The sequence below is a fragment of the Glossina fuscipes genome, unplaced genomic scaffold (assembly GCF_014805625.2).
Source record: "Glossina fuscipes isolate IAEA_lab_2018 unplaced genomic scaffold, Yale_Gfus_2 1, whole genome shotgun sequence".
NCBI classification, from domain to species: Eukaryota; Metazoa; Arthropoda; class Insecta; order Diptera; family Glossinidae; genus Glossina; species Glossina fuscipes.
In genome coordinates, this window is record NW_023998415.1 from 38,642,753 (window position 1) to 38,656,809 (window position 14,057).

The 14,057-nt window shown below is 32.2% G+C and overlaps 1 protein-coding gene across 2 annotated transcripts in view; it reads left to right on the forward strand.

Annotated features, from left to right (window-relative positions):
* The first annotated feature begins 503 nt into the window (after window positions 1-503).
* LOC119645009 (adenylate cyclase type 2) overlaps window positions 504-14,057 on the forward strand; it is a 73,349-nt gene continuing 59,795 nt past the window's right edge. The window contains exon 1 of one of the 2 annotated variants that reach the window (XM_038044764.1): window positions 504-1,291. The gene's annotated coding sequence lies outside the window, so the exon portion shown is untranslated. The remainder of the gene's footprint in view (window positions 1,292-14,057) is intronic. The other variant, XM_038044763.1, reaches the window with a different exon arrangement.

A 14,057-nucleotide genomic window follows, 5' to 3' on the forward strand; every position in this document is an offset into this window, starting at 1 on the left:
ATAATGAATTTGTTAAAAACTCAAATAAATTCTGCTTGAATTAAATAAACAAGAGTATGTGTGTTTTTCTTATCTTCAAAGTGTTTTTATTATTGCTATCATAAATGTTAATAAATTCTTTTACTATTGCATTATATATATATTTTTTTTTGTGCAAATAATGGCGTAACTTGAAGTTTTTTTATATAAAAATTTCTCTTAACATCGTTCGAATATCGTGAAAGTGAAAAAAAATTCTCGAAATGTTTGATTTTTACGTTAACGCGAAGAGTATTTGAAATTTATTGTAATTTTTTTTTTTGTTTTTTGTTTTTTTTTTTTTTTTTTTTTTCTTTTTTCTGAATTTTTTGATTTTTTATTTTTGTTTATTTATATTTTGGTTTGTGAGAGTATTTGCTCTTAATAAGTGCAAAAAAAAAAAAAAAATTTAAAAAAAGAAATCAACGTATTTTAATTAAATAAAATCCGCGGACATATTTATTTATTAGTTTGTGAGTTTGCAAAAAATCTTATAATTTTTCTATTATTGTATTTTTTTTTTAATTAAGCTAATAATAGATTCATCATAAGTTCGATGTGTGTTGTAAACGTACGGTACGCTTAAAAAGTGATTTATTCCGTTTATAAAAAACCAATAAAATCATTTTGAAAAACTAAAAAAACTTAAAAAAAAAATAATCAAAAAATTTTCAAAAGATTCTTTTAATTAATTATTTACAAGCTGTTATAGATAACGAGTTAAAAGTGAACGGAAAATATTATAAGATTTGCGGAATAGTACTGATTACTCAAATAAATATTGCCTTTGCTTAGTATGGATATTTTTGTAATCCTATAATCAAAATAATAATTCAGTGCTTGTGCCATCTGCCTTAAATGGCATTTGAAAAAGCTTAAGGCACTGAAAAGATCGAATCATATGACACTATATCCATTAGTATAATTTGATATATAGATGGCTTATTAGAAACTTTATTATAGAAATGATTCGAGGCGGGCCAATGGTACGTGCGCAGTTAATAAAGAATTTTGCGATATTTATCGGCCAAAGTGCAATTGAAAATGTTGAATATACTTTAACGGAAGTTGGAAAAGGTTTTATGGTCCATCGCTATACTAGCTCAATTACAAACGATCGATCGAATCGATCTCTTTTGCTTGATTTCTGAACGTGTTTGCTTTTAAGACATCTTAATATTAATCGCACTCAGATATTTCTTCTGTCTTTTTATGAATTCTTTTATAAACATAAATATCTATGTTACTAAGCAGTAAAGTCCAAGTTTACTAAGTAAGAAGTCATTCTAAATAATTTATTTCGAAAATAATTCAAGTAAATTCTCAACTTTGGTAAAAAAATTTTTATATTCGGCACTGAAGAGTGAAGAGTTTATAATGGCATTGTCATTCTAGTCGTAATATGAAAGGCTAGGCATTGGAGTGCTTGTAAACATGATGTATTTTTTGTCAGGGCAAAATTTCTAATTCAGTCCGATTGGGTGAAAAACGCGTGCCAATGAATGCGGTGATCACAGAAATCAAATATCTTCCCAAGAACGAAAATTCAAAATAATCGTGTAGGATAGTTAAAACAGTTTATTTTTGGATTCAAAAATTTTCAATTTCTATTGTACAAAAGAAAGATATCATCGTATCCTTAAAACGCAATATAATGAATATGTTTACGGTATGCGTTCATTTAATATAATTAATATTTTTAAAACATATGCTTCATAATTATGTTTAACATGCAATGGCAAACAAATCCAATATATATATATATCATTTTTATGCCCATTATCGGAGGATGAGGGGCATATTTATTTCGCTAAAACGTTTGCAACGCCCACAAGCATGCTTCAGAGATCCCACAAAGTACATATATATATAAAGAATATATAAGTATATATATATATCAAGAATATACATATATATATATATATATATGTGTATATATGTACATATATATATGTATTCTTGATCAACATCGAATTCTGAATCGATTAAGCTATCGACTTTGAATTCGGCAAAAACAGTGGAAGCCCTTGCACATAGATTGGTGTTGGTAGGCCAATTTGATCGAGGTACACGCCTACAGTACTATGTTAAGTGAGGCTATTTAGTCCTCTTCAAAAGGATTAAAAAATTTGTTTTTTACCTCATGCCCATAAAGTATAGCAGATAAATATACAAAAATATAAATCTGTATACTTTAGGAGCGACACTGTGTTACCCCGATAAAAATGGAAAAATTCCTTGCCATGCCTTGTAAATATTATAGAGTGCCATAATATCATTATTTTCTTTTCAAAATCTATGCAACGCATCGAAGCAAGTTTTTAAAAAAATATCATAAAGTCTTGGCCAGTTTCAAGTTTCGAGTGCACCTAATCATTTCGGTCTGTTCATCTGTCCATCTGTCCGTTTGTGAGATTATGGTAAATATTCTCTCGTTCGCAAAAATGAAGATATCGCTTGCAAACTTGGAAAAGAATTTGAAAATAAACCATACTTTTCCAAGAACACGCCTACACCGCCCACATGTCTATATACAAAAAAAAACTTTTATTTTGAAAATAGAAGAAATTAACTGCGTCCACTTCATATTACAGAGCATGAGAACTTTTGTTCTTTTACTTCTTTTGCCTTTTTTTTAGTGATGGGTATAAAAGATTCGGTTCCGACCCTATTTGTTTCATTTACATAAATGATGATCGTACAAAGTAAAATGTTAATTATGAAAAATTGTTTAATTTGTGTAAAACAAGATATATATGCTGGCTTAACTAGGATTTGCTACAACTTTGAAGACGAGAATATAGATGGTCTGGGCGAATATCTGGGTCACAGTTTTTCCATAATATCTTCACTTAATTGAAAATATGAAAATGTTGATAATGTTTTATCGAGATTGATGCGGTTTCTTTCTTTATTGTGCGCATGCGTGCGGCGAAATTTCATCTACAGTTTTAACTACGGATTCTTAATCGATCAAGAAATGATTGTGCAAAGTTTCTGCTTTCGCTATTGTTGAAAACTAGTCAATGTCGAAGAATAATTTCTGATAAACAATATTAAAGTTCTTTTCATATCAATAAAAGCCACCAAAAAATTATATGAATCGAAATGCGCGAATTTTTTTGAAATATGAAAATTAAATTATTAACAAGCAATGATTGTAAATGATTGTAAAAAAATTGTACAAAATTTTATGTAATAATATCTACCACGTGGGGTTTGTGAAGTTAGTCATAAATTTACTTAGTTTACATGAGTCGAAAAATCTATTAAATACGCATCCATTCATATATATGTGGCGTTCACACATACTCACTCACACTCACGTACGCTCAAATATACATATATATGTGTCGCTAAATTTAACCAACAAAATCTATTGAATTCAATTTTTAACTAAAAACAAATGAAAATGTTATAATTCAGGAATACCGACTGTTAAATATAGTACACCATAATATGTGGACCGTGCTTGCACGATATATATTTTGATAATTTTTTTTCACTTGAAAAAGGGATTTATTGATATCGGCCAAACCGCACGCCAGCCCAGTCGTGCTGCATCCACCTGAACAAATGGTAAGCAGAAGGCGTTTGGTCTGGTCAATGGGATGAGAATGGCAGAACTTCCCATTCAAGTTGCAACAGTGTTTTCTTGACAACATGTGCCCGAGCGTTTCCATGCAAATGAAAGATCTTTTGCAACAATACATCGTTCAATTTGTTCGAATGACGTCGGTAGACATCTGCAGTAACTCGGTTGCACTCGGTTTTCGTAACTGATAAGACACTGCATCTTGCTGATGCCACCCTATGCATAGCACAACTTTATGGCGATGAATATTCCGCTTCGGTGTCGATGTGGATGGTTCGCCTGGACTAATCAATTCCTTTTTACGTTTGTCCACTTTTCATCGCCAGTCACGATAGGCCACAGAGAATTTTTGTTTTTTTTTTTTTTTACTTAGCAAGCAATGAAATCGCTATGTCAAACCGGTTCGAAATGGTATTTTCAGTCAATGCGTATGGTAGCCATTTCTCTCTTTTTCAATCTTCCCCATTGCATGTAAATGTCGAGAAACGGCTAAATCATCAATTGCTAAACTGTCCGTTCTTTGTTCTTTGAGAGTTCGAGCTGGATTTACGTCCAAAAAGTCTTCCGTTCTCCAGATCGTCCAAAATATCCACTCTTAAACCGGTGGGGCCAAAACCTATAATTGGGACATGACAAACAACAAAGCTAATGAAGGTCGAAAATGCACTTTTGAGCGATCAAGGGTTAATGGCTGCATACACTAAATAAGTCAATAATATTAAATGGAAAACGGTTATTTTATATAGAGAAAGGTCAAAATCAGAGAATTTAAGGGTAGTATAGTTTGCATTGCTTTACCATTTTTACCAATAAATTTTGCTGATCAAAATACATGCAAGCACCTCTTAATTTTGGTTCTATCTGACATGGTCTGCGAATGAAGGCTTACTCTTCTTATGGGAACCCTTATATGGGAAGAGATCGACAAAAAATGGACTTATTTGATCTATACTTAAGGAAGTGTATCAAGATGTCAGATCACTATTTGGACCAACTTTTATTATGAAATACTAAAGGTTACGCTTTGTTGCCACATAAAGGCTTTTTATTGTTAGAATGCTTACATGGAAGGGGCTTCAAAGAATATCTCTTCCAAATTTTATGCATTAATTTAAAATGCCTAACTACCTCTATTGAATTCATTTTTGTCGAGAAATAATAAAAATTTGTAAGTTGTTTTCCATTTTTATGAAATAAGGCGTTATATAGGGAGTGGACGTAAAAATTGTTCAATGCAATTCATAAATATAGTAGAGCGGGTTCTTAGATTTAAGATATGCCTGTGCACAAAGTTTCTAAAAAATACTCATAAATTGGGAGTCATTGCATCTAATTTTGGGATAAGCCATCGCATATAAGACTTTTGGTGAAAAGCAAATATTTTTTTAATTAACTTTTTGTAATTTATAAACAATATGGACGAAGAAGAATAAAACGGTTTGCAAGTAAATTAAATTTGCCAAATTTGGATCTAATCGGTTTACGATATAAGGCTACTATGGAAAGTGTTTCTTTAGATAGAAATAAATGACAATTTTTGGGAGATGATTTGAAGAATTAATTACATCACATATAGGGTATTTAATGAAATGGTTTGCTTGGTTTTAATGATTTTACTTTGTTGTTCTTTAGTTTGTTGCTGAGGATGCTGAGCATGATACCTTTTATATATGTATCCCTTTACTCTATGTGAAAAGAAAAAAATCAAGCGAAACTCTTGCACGACATATGGGGCACATATTTTTTACTCCCGATTTCAATCTAGTGCACAAATATATTGGGGCGCTTCGTTAATCTGAAGCGGTAGGGTTTAAATTCAACAATTAATTTAAAATTTTATATGTTACAAACAAAAGGATGAACATAGTATATCTACTGTCTTGGGCGGTGAGTGCAATACTATTGCATTTATTATTCATATTCAGGTAAAACTAGTTTTTATTATGGTAAATTTTTTTTGTTTTTCTGTTTATTTATTTTCTTTATTTTTTTTTTTTTTTTGTTTTCAAATCTTATATTGACAAGTATTAATACCGTTGATGCTGTCTTTGTTTTTGTTATCGTTGCTCTTGTTGTTACTGCTAATGCAGAATTTATGACAAAGTATTGAAATTAATTACTTTCGACACATGTTGGCTCGCAAATATGAAGAAGCATTATTTAAGAAAGTTTTTTTTAAACGCAAAGATGATGCATCGATTAAAAATTGTGAAAATTTTCGATCCCCTTGCGGCTCGTAAATGCATTTCATTATTACGGTAAAACTATTGATGATTCTTTATTATATTTTTTGTACCATAAGGGCCGTAACGGTTTCTGTTCGTTCTATACTTTCATAGAAAGCGATTTGCTAAGTCTCAAGTATGCTTGAAAGTGGTAAATACCATGTCGACTCATTGGGCAACCGATATATATGCAACAAGCGACAGAAGAGCAAGCAATGACTGAAGTGAACTCTCTACATTGAAGATAAAATGTCACCTTCTGCCTTCAGTTGTTTTTAATAGAAACATTTCGTTACTCATTTGGGAAAATTAAGAATTTATGGCTTTAGTATTTTGTTGTATTGATATAAAGTTTTCACATATATCTGACATAGTAAAGACCACCACATCAATAATTCTATTTCGCTAAAACGTGCCAAAGTGTCCAGTTACTATTTCTTAGTATCACATATATATTCTTGATTTTTACTTATTATATTTATTTCACTTCTTATTATTATATTTATCATCGAAGTATGAGGAAGGAAGCTCCAGCGACTCGATAAAGTGTTTATATGCTTTGCTATGATAAGCATTTTATTCTGAATCAATTTAAGGATATATCTCTACTCGTCTGCCCATCTGTGTGGTATCTGATGAAAGTGTTCTCCCGTTCACAAAACTCAAGATACTTACTTTAATTGTAGCTCACACGGGCATTGAAAATGAGCCATATCGCGCCTGTAGTGCAACATGTCTAGCTTCTAGGAGTTTTTTTCTTTAAATGGACTTTCGTTTTTGTTGAATTCACTTTTTATTGTTTATCACTTAGTAGTCTTAGGTCATATAGTTTTGTGTCTTATAGCGAGGAAGAACAATTGGGTATACAATTACTTTTTGGTGGTGTTTAATAAAAGAAAACCTATATGAGCTGATGTGCAGCACGTGGTGGATTAATAGGTGTTTTCATCTTAGCGTACATATCTCAAATTTACTTAGTTTCCGCTTATGGTGAACCATTACGTGTTATTACGCAATGTATACCTGATTGATCAGCGAACAATCACGCAAATCACCCTTTTCTAGATGAGATATCGATTGGGAAAGAGCAAATCCTCCATTATGCTAAGAATTGGTCAAACAAATGCGTCTTGCAGGATGTCGTACGTCACGGATTCGGACCAGTCGAAACACTAGGAATAAGGAAAAGAAGGAAAAAGTTGCTTTTCAGACAAGTACGTATCGCGCGATGGTGTGTCTACCACTAACGTTTGTGACTTATCACTTGCTCGCCTGCCCCCGGGCCAGGTAAAGAAAAACTTGTTATTCCTGGTCTTTTATAGTTGTCGGTCTCCATGTTCGCCGCACTGAGGGAAAGCTCTTCACCACTACGCCTATACATATATCATGTTAATCAAATGTCTATTTGTCTAGGGAGTAACTGATTAGACGCTAACTTAATTGCGTGTTGTGAGCATCGTATTTGTTTGTAGTTTGATCGTATGCGCTTTTATATTAAGTGTACTAAGAGAGTGATTTATTACTTGGAGAATAAGACATTTTTGAGTATTTTATATATAAACTACAGTGAATCTATATTAATAGCAAATTTGGTAATAAGTAAACAGTAAACTAAATATTTTATATAACGTAACGTATAAATAACGTAATATTTCTATAAATACTCTTGCAATACAAAATTAGTAAGGACAACTGTTCGGAATGCCCATATGGTGATTGATGGCATAAAAATTGTCCGTTGTAGTTAATTGGCCGGTAGACGACGCTGGTGTTACAGTCTCAGTACTTCCAAGTTTCACTGAATGTCCTCTAGATTGTGGACTATGAATATGTATAAAGTTATTGGAGTTCTGTGTTCTTCGGTTTCTAGGACAGCGACATGAAAGGTTACTGCTGTTATCCCCATTGTAACTAGCAAAACAGACCATTTCTCTTGTAATCTTAGTTAACACTTGTCTTCTTACGAATTTCTTGAGCCATTTCGTTCTTCGTTAGCAACCACTGTGTGTATATATATGATAGCTGATATCGTAATGCTTGTGTGGCACTCAGTTCGTTTGATTCTGGACGAAAGTTTTCGTTTAGTGCCTTACCAAATATGGAAAGTCAAAGGCAGCATTTTTGGCGGACTTTGCTTCTATTACTAGTGAAAAGGTAAAAATGATGTGAACAAGAAAACAAATATTGGATACGTGTGGAGGTGGGGAATGGATAGAAGGTCAAACTTTTGAAATCGTTTCCTGGAAGGTCAGCAGAAGCTGATTTAAGACCACATAAGGGCCTCATTTGAAGCAAACCTACTAATGACAATTCGTGAGATTACTGACAGTTTAAATCTATGGAAATCCACGGTTCTTAGTAAAATATTTATACAGTATGGAGAAATCGATTTTTGTTTTGACCAAAATAAGGGAAAATTCTTTCTGAATAACCCAATAATAAAGGGCTATGCCGAACTATTCTCCTTTCTGATTTATTATATCGTCAGAAGGTTATGTTTTCTTTTTCTATTTAAATATTTTGGAAATTTGGAAAACTAATCAATATATTTAAACAAATTTCTTATATATGTTTGTACGTTTGTTGGGCTGCTTTAAAGGTTTTTATAATTATTGTACCCATGACCGAAGGATAAGGGCGAAGGAAGCATCAGAGACCGCATAAAGTATATATGTATTGTTAATCAAAATCAAATTCTAAATCAATTTAACCATGTCTGTCTGTCTGTCTGTCTGACCGTTTGTCCGTCCGTGTAATGTCTATTGTACACATCCTCCTGGCCGCAAAAATAAAGCTATCGTCCTTAAACTTGGTAGAAATATTGAAAATTCTTGCATGCAAGTTGGTATTGAAAATGGATCAAATCCGTTGAAAGATGTGATCACAGCACCACATCAACTGAGAACACCTCTGCTTTTCAAGGGGAATGAAAAATTGGTTTGCTGCTCATTACTCATTAACTATAGTAAATAAATGTATAAAAATTTGAACGCATACTCTATGAGCGATGCTGTGGTATTTGTGTGAAAAAGTGAAAAGAATTGACCACGCCTACCCAAAATTATAATGCATCAAAATTTATATATTTATAATGTGCAGAAACAAATTTTGCGCAACTTTACAGTATTTGTGGTAAGCATTCTCCCGTTAGCGAAAATGAAGACATCGCCTACAAATTTGCAAAAAAAAATTTGGAATTGACCTAAACTTTTCAAAGGACATGCCTATAACGCCCACGTGCCTATACGACACAAAATTTTATTTTGGGATAAGAAGAAATCAACTGCGCCCACTTCACATTATGGAGTACGAGAATTTTGTACTTTTACTTCTTATGTCTTTTTTTACGGTAAACGGTGGTGATGGGTATAAAAGATTCGGTCTCGACTGAACTCAATTTTTTTACGTGGTTTGTTTTGATAAAAACATAAGTTTAAATATATAAGCGAAAAGTATTAAAAGTAATTTTTCAGATAATTATGCTCAAACTAATATATGTATATATATATGTATAAATAAGTATATATATATATATATATATATATATATATATGAGATATGGTATCTTCGAATAGTCGCTATATATTTGTTAGCAAAGACATGAAAGGTTAAAATTTATCTGCTTTATAGGCAATCTACGCAGAAATCAAAATATTAAATTACTTCGCTTAATGTCTAAACCGTTAAAGAATCGTGAGTGAGGGGTTTAAAAATTGCACTGTAAATTGAAAAATTATCAACAATTTAACTAAATTTCTTGAAGATAGAGGCAAATTTATATGAATAATAATATAAATGAATGATAATTTCAGAAAATCTTAGGCAAGAAGTGATGTCAAATAAGAAAATCATATCGGTATCGGTTGGAGACGAATCGCGAACACTATTCTATGGGTAAACACATAAATTATGATAAATGGTATATAGATGATGAATATTTATATTCATCATTCATTTTCTTTTCAAAACCACCACCTTACACACATACGCATATCTTTTATATGTTATTAAAAGTTTTATTATATAAGCTGAGCATACTTTTCGATGCTGCTAAGTAAAAGTAAAAGGGATAAGTTATGAAAAGTACGAAGCTTAAATTTGAAAATTGCGACAAAAGCGATAAGAGTTTTATAAGTTCTTTAACTATGAATATCATTTTGGCGTTTATACAATACCCATAGTTAAACAATTGAACAGAGAAAGAAGATTTATTTTAGCGCAAAGCGAAAAAATGAAAAACAACAAAACAAAACAAAAAAAAAAATATAGTATGCAAGATTGATTTTGAGACGAATCTTGGACATCTTTCATTTACGATATATATGTATATGTAATCCCTTGTTGTTAAAAAACTTGCAACACTCACATTCTTCGATACTATCTTATTTTTCCCAAGTATTAAGATGGATTGGATTTCTATATCGGTTTTTACAATGTATAAAATTCCTAAAGTACACAGGTAAACAGACGGACAGACAGATAGATAGACAGATCTTCGGACAAGCATACAATCATCACAGCTAAGCTGAGTTAGACTTTACCACTGACATAATATATTTAAAATATTTTATTTGGTTGTTGCCAACAAATTAATAGTAATAATGTACCATCATCCCTTGATAATGGATATGAAAACTGAAAGAATCGCAAAGAAATGGCAAACAATTGCCGTTTATTACGCGTAGCAACCAGATAATAATAATAATAATAATGATGATGATGATGATGATGATGATGATGATGATGATGATCATGATGATGACGATGATGATAATGAAAATGATAATCATGATGATGATATTGAGAACGATTATGATGTAAATAATAGTGATGATGATGACACTGATAACCGAGGATATTGTTGGCCTTGCTGCGATTCTTATTCTTTGCTTCATTTATATCTATAATACATAGGTAATCTGCTCGAAAATAAGCATAAACTGCCGTTTAATTATTCTTAGGGAATTTTATAAAAAATTTTATAAACCTTAAAAGACTGTATGCTTCTTATCGTGCGTCTCGAATATTTACGCACATTGGTATATCAAAACCATTTATTTATTGAGCAGTGACAGTCACTTAAGATGCGTTTCTAAGTTCAACATATAGATACAGATTACTGAGGAATATTACTTTCGAGCGTTGTTTTCCAATGTCGAATTCTTTTTCTTGCAATTCATTATTAACACTTCCTCTATTTTTCGAGAGGATGTATGTTTTAGCATTCCACTCTGCATTATTTCTGCATTATGTAAGTTAAAATTTCCTTTACGCAGATTTCAAACAAAAATTATATTTTATATTATCGATCAACGCGGTCGCACTTTGAGTTGAGTTATGAAATCAATTAAACACTAAAAACTTATTCTACTTTAAAAATTATTTTGTATTTCTAATTTTTGCCGAGTTGCCGTTTCCGATATCGAATCTTTCATTTGATATGTTCAGCTTGGTTTGTTAACTTAGCTTTTAAGCTTGATTTGAAATGCCTTCAATACGATTGCGCTTTTGAAATAGAAATTTTTGTAGCAATTGTGAAAGAAGAAGAAAAAGCTTTGATTAGGATTTCACTCTCTTTTGCATCGCACATTCAATTTTTTCGTGAAAAGTTTAAGGGACGTTAGAACATATGTTATCAGTAGTGCCGTATTGACAATAATTTTGTTAAAGTACTTTAATAATTCGAGGAACATGCGTAAACACCTTACTCTCTTTAGGAAATAAATTCAGTCGTTCGCATAAGTCTGAATCGAAAAGAAACTTTAAATATTTGGGTAAGATTGCAGACCAGTCCACACTTTTAATAACTTGGGCACAAAAATTCAGAGAATTTCAATGACAAATTTTTGATGCATTTACCTTATAGTCCGGACTTTGTCCTGCCCAAATACCATTTATGTCGTTCTCCATAAAACTCTTTGCATTTGGAGCGAATGGTGTATGAGAATCACTTGGTACAATTTCTCACCTAAAGATTATTAAGATTTTTCGTAGTTTCCCTATTTTACACTTTGAATGAGTTACTCTTTTAATGAATTTCTACTTTTTAGTGGAAGACTATGAAAATGATCTGTAAGTGATTTGAAATGTTATGTTTATTGGCCTTTAAGTTCAGTTACATTACTTTACTACATTACGGCAGTATACCAGATCCCCTTAAAGCTGTGCATTTATTACGATTTCCTTCAACCTTCCACTAATAATAATTCACTTAGTTACTTACTTACCATATTTTAGTGGACGGTTTTCCGCATTTAAATGCACATTTGGTTCCCATTAAATTTTTTGTGAACGATTTGTATATTTATGTATGCTTGCTATGCAATACATATATGCATTTTGTTGGTTATTTCGATTTCGTCGAATATCACTGACTTGACTATAGTTGTACTATAGTTGTATGTATTTTATAGTGATGACATAAAAAGCAAAACGTTGACGACTTCAAGTCTCTACTATTGCAGTAAAGTTCCATTTAAAATATAAAAGAATTGTGGTCGAACACCATGACGTTTCTCCTTAATGTGTTGCGTCACTTAGCAGCATATAATTGGAAATAAAATAATAATTATGCCTTGATAAGTGGAAAGTAGAATACGCCTAGCAAGGCGAAACCGTTGTCTTACTTCAGATAGCACCATAGATTTTCATCTCGTTTATTCGACATAAATTTGGGTATAATTTTTATGCTCAGCACCGAAAAATTAAAAGGAAGGAAACTTCACTTATAAGTTTCCATTTCATTTTCTATCAAAAATTAAAAATTGATTATGAAAGAACGGTACTTGACGTTTTATTCAAAGTAGTATCCATCACTAGCCACTGACTGCTATTTGTCATTTTTCTAGCAACATTCGGATACCAAGTCGGAAGAATCCTTCATCTTTTGAGGTTGTCTTCGTACGATGTAAAGCGCTGCTCAGACAGACTCTTCGCCATCGAACGAAACAAGTGACGATCTGAAGCAGTAGTGTTTGCTTACCAAACACAACTGCAGTCATCTCCCGTACGGGCTTTTGGAAGCCATTTGGGGCTGAATTTCTCGACATCACTGCTTTTGACTTATCACGCCCATTTTTTTTCGTAATTCCATCAATTATTGTTGGTGGCACTCCTTAGTCACACAGTCGCATTTGGTTGTAACAAACTACAACACACACCACATTGCCGAATCCCCTAAATGGGGCCGCCATGGATATTCAGCCTTTATTGTCGATATTAATGGTTCTCCTACTCTGACAAATGATTATATGGGGTTTGGGTATTGTAACGCAGTCACTATCCATCATTCATAAAGGCTTGGCAGTGTCATCGTTCATGTTAAGCAGGAGAAGTAAACTTTCTGGCAATTAACCGCTATTCGGTGCAAAACTTGATATTTTCGCACGAAAAAATTATGTAACGTTGATACGAAGTCAAAAATATTTCAAGATTATATTGTTACCAGATGCCTAAACTTACGATATTACGTTTTACATCTGGCAATTTCAATAAGTTCTTCTGATGGGGCCATTGTTCGTCCAATGAAGGAAACTTATTTGTACTCCTGTTATATATGTTCCAGGTCAATATCAAGATTTGAATCGATTTTAGTGTATCTGTCTATGCGTCCAAGCGATACGTGTGATGAACCATTCACAGTCCCTTGGCCGCAAACATTAATATATCGGCTTCAAATTTGGCGAAAACATTGGATGTTCTAGGACGCAGGTTGGTAGTGAAAATGGACTAAATCGATCATATGACATGCCTATAGTATAAAGTAAACTGTCAATAAATCTATTTTTTTTTTTTCTGCTTATTCGTCATAAAGGGCAACAGAAACGACGTTATAAATATTCATCTCTATTATATCGATGACAAGGAAACAATAGTCCAGAGTACTGAAATATCGATTTTTCGATTCCTTTTGGAAGGGGAGGGAGTAAGACGTTCGGTCATTGCCGCCTTTTTACTTGTGTTTTATTTTTCAACACAATATCCAGTAAAGATTATTTCAGTATTCTCTTTGAATTTTGTTTGAATGCTGTTTAAACATAAATCTACTGAGATGCAAACAGTAGAGTGGCTTTTATTTTGCAATGTTTACGGAAAGACAAATTTTAAATCGGTGCACACAACTTCGAATAATTGCGTGTAACAGTAACGGAGAAAACTATGTATAATTGTAAAGCGTAGATTCGTTAACTAACTCTTCAACAAAGAGGGTGCATCAACAT